Raw genomic sequence first — 4233 nt, forward strand, 5'->3', positions numbered from 1 at the left:
GGGTAAAATGATATACTGGGTAAGTAGCATTAGGAAAATAGGATAGTCATCTGGAAAATATGAAGTTGGGTTATTTCTTTCACTGTTTATATTAAAATAAATTCTAGTTAGAGTAAATATTTAAATGAAAAAAATTAAACAAAAAGGTAACAGCAATTATATATTTGACTTCATAAAAATTAAAAATTTTTTTATAACACAAAATTCCAATCATATTTCTCATTTCCAAACTCACTTACCGTCTTTTATCAGTCTACCTTCATTTAAAAAATATTTTTTGTCTTTATTCAAATGATTCATATGTTCAACATATTAAACATATTAAATATACTTATTTCAAGTCTGTGTCTAATAATTCCAATATGCAAAAGCTTTGTGGATCTCACTCAATTCTGTTTTTTGTTTTTTTTTTCCCTTGCTGGATCTTACTCATAGTGACTTGTTTCCTTCTTTTTTTTTTTCATTTGTAATACATTGACTATGGTATCATATTTCTTGGAAATTTTATGACAGAATTCTCCTTCAGAAAAGACTTGCACTAACTTCAGCAGATGCCAAAGAGCACAAAACAATATTCTTGGTTTGGAGATATTGGGGCACTCAAGTAGAATGAAATAAACCATGTTAAGTAGTATTTTTATTATTTCTGATGAGCTGTATTATAAAATTTTCTAATTTTCACTGTGAGTTTTTTTCTTTGATGAATTATTTAGAAGTATTTTACAACTTCCAAACATTTGTTACTGTTATGTTTTTGCTACCCTCGATTAAGGCTATCAGCATTCTGCAAGTGAACCTTTATCACTGCTACCTTCTTATTCAGGCCTTGGTTTACCATTTGCATGTACTAGACAAACCACTATATCCTATCTATAGCACCAATGTTGTCTCTACACTTAAGGGACAATGTTCTTCACTTCTCCCTCCATTCTCCTTTTTAAAGCTATATATAGTGGCATGTCTAATCCAGATCTTAGAGATCCAGAGAAAAATTCGCAGACAAAACCTAGAGAGTATTGTCAGTGATGAATGGAATCACCTGGCTCTGCCTGAAACAATAGAGCCCATTGAGTCAGGGCAGTCAAACATACTTCCTCTGAGGACACAGAATTGATTTGTTTAATTTCTGAAAGGTCATCTGCCCTGGGAAAGGGATGGGGAATTCTGCATTCTCTTCCATGGTCTGTAACCTCATCCCTGACAGCTGCAGGAACACGTGCATGGGAAGAATCTCTCCTCCTCCCCCTTACTATTCACACTGCTTGGCAATTTACTTTCATCACCATGTCTTGGGATGGGCTTTAGTTTCCATGCACCATGCTCTCTACATGGGCTTGTCATGCAAAAGCTTTTCCTTCTGAGCAAATCACCTCAAATCCCCAGACCAGGCATTCTTCCTGATTTGGGTCCAACCTTGGATTGACTTCAGTTCATCATCAAGTTCTGATGAATGCCCATGCCTGACTCTGGGTAAGTGCCAGGGTAAGTGCCTGTTCACACTGGCTCTGACATTCCTAGCTCCAGCCACCAAAATACAAGGCAACAGAGACAAAATCAAGTCAAACCCAGGGTCCTAGTAACCTGTACCTTGATTGCTGCAAATGCTTCGTATCTCCCTGCCTTCGATCCTTCACAGGACTTCTGATACACTTAATGTCTGCCAGAGCAATCGTCCTCAAACATCACTAACAACAAAACAACACAACACATTGCCATGGAGTTGGTTCTGACTCATAGCGACCCCTCCTTGGGTTTCTAAGACAATATCACTACAGAAGTAGATTGCCCAATCTTCCTTCTGAGGAGTGGCTGGTGGGTTTGAACCACCAGCCTTCTGGTTAGCAGTCAAAATGCCTTAGGCACTACACCACTAGAGCTCCTCACTATATATATTTAAATGCCTGCCACTCGTTCATCCCCACCAAAAATCATCAGTGGATCCTCTATGCTTAGAAAATGCGATAATAAACTTCTTCACAAGACTTTTAAGACCCTTCACAAGGCTCTAACTTTCAGTGCCTTAACTGCTATACTCACTAACATAAGTCCTCAGTTCCAGAAAAATTAATTCTCCTTAATACCATTTTTTTCTTAAATATCACCATAGTCTTCTCTCAGAATGTCCTGTTTGTCTCTCTGTGCCCACTTAAACCTAACCCATTGTTTGAACATCACCTTAAATAATTATTCCAGTTAAACATTTTCTGATCACTTAGCTGCAAATACATTTTTTTCCCTAAACACTTCTACTGCCTAGTCTTTAACTTTTTTGTACCTCTAGCACTTAAAAGTCATGATAATAAAACTGGGCATTAAGTGGATGAAAAGAGTCACTCTCTTGGACACCAACTAAAATGACAACCTTGATTGTAAGAATCAACATGGAGCTGGTTTCTATGAAGCAGAGGTCATATATACCCATTTCACAACTTCACCATTTCTGACCTCAATCATTCTCCCCATGGCACTCTGTCTCTATTGGGTTCAATAATTCATTGCAACAGTCACAGAGAACTCAAGGAAACACCATATCTGCAATAACAACTCTAATATAACAGAGAAGAAATAAACAGAAACAAAGATATGCCTAGGGCAATATTCATTAGGGGTCCCAGCGTAGGACCTCAACATCTCGAGGAGGCCCAATTACCCTTCCTAAAAACCAATGTTCATTCTCACCCACCAGGAAACTTTCAAACAAGAAATTCAATGATGCTACTTGGCAGGCTCAGTTTTTGGCTACTCCTCTCAGCTGGCTCCCAGCTATTCCTGGTCAGCTCCAGGAAAGCTCTTGTATGGCCCCTGTCCTGCAGATGGCCCCTGCTTGGGGTACCCCAGCTATCAGAGTATTTCAGCTCTCAGATAGGGTTCTACTTTTTTACACTCTGCTGCCACAATCTGGGTCTACTCATTGTCTCTGCCTCTTCTCATACTGTTGCAGCCACTGTGTCCATCACCATTGTAGGTTTACTTGGGCTGGGAGGTTTTCAGCTGGGAGATTCTCAGTGTAGGACCCCTATGTCCAAAGGACCTACTATCCTCCTGGCTCTCCAATTTCCCCTCCTGGCTCTTGTTTATCGGGAGGCCCCATCTGAGCCTTTATGTTCTAGAGTTTTTATCAGTCACTACACAGGGCCCACAGGGCCCCCAGCTATTCCAGCAAAGGTCATTCCAAGTACCCTTTCTCCTAGTCAATCCTGGTAAACATCAGTTACCCAGTGAGGTTCCCCAGCCAATCTGGATAAAGGTCAACCAGGGCAAGGCTCAGGACATAAGACCAAAAGGCCAAATACTTTTTGGAAAGTTGATTCTACACCACAAAATGGATTTCCAAGGGCCAAAAGGAACCATATATATTTTTCAGATGTTCAAAATCTTTCATATGACTTCCAAGGAATTGGTTACATGGATTTGGTCAGCATAATGCATTCCTTATCTGAAGGGCACCCAAAATGCTCCTTGGAAGCGAGAATGGCCAGACTTCGTCTCACCTATTTTGGTCATGTTGTCAGAAGGGACCATTCCTTGGAGACGGATGTCATGCTTGGCAGGGTGGAGGGTCGACGAAAGAGGGGGAGGCCTTCAACGAGATGGATTGACACAGTGGCTACGATGATGGGCTCAAGTATAGCAGGGATCGTGGAGCTGGCGCGGGATCGGGCTGTGTTTCGTTCTGCTGTACATGGGGTCGCTATGAGTCAGAAACGACTCGACGGCATCTAACAACAACAACAACAACATCTGAAGTGGGTAAATATTTGCAGTTTAAAAAGTGAATAACTTGGACACAAATAAACATCCTCATTAGCCTATGTATGTACATACATCATATATATTTCTTCTATTGATAAACAACACATAAGAAGACAAATTCACTGTTGACACTCATGTGCCCAACCCAAAGTTTATTTTACCATTCTCAGTTAGAATCTGTTATTAAGAAGTCTCCGTTTCCTTCTTTCCTTTTTTTCTTTCTTTTTGTAGAAATCCTAAACAATTAGCAATTAGAGAAAAATAGCAAACAAAAATAAAATTTAACATTCTGTCAGGCTTAATAAATAGATCTTTGATATGCTAATGAATTTTGTCTTAGTTGCCCAAACCAAAAAAACCAAACTCACTGCCATTGAGTCCATTTTAACTCATAGTGACTGTGGTGTAGTAAATTACTTAGTGTGGCTTTTCTACCCATAAGTCTTTGTAAACTCCAAGGGGGGATTTTCTATGAGCAAC

The sequence above is a fragment of the Orycteropus afer genome, unplaced genomic scaffold, assembly GCF_000298275.1.
Source record: "Orycteropus afer afer isolate SDZICR_OR568_19922 unplaced genomic scaffold, OryAfe1.0 scaffold00124, whole genome shotgun sequence".
NCBI lineage: Eukaryota > Metazoa > Chordata > Mammalia > Tubulidentata > Orycteropodidae > Orycteropus > Orycteropus afer.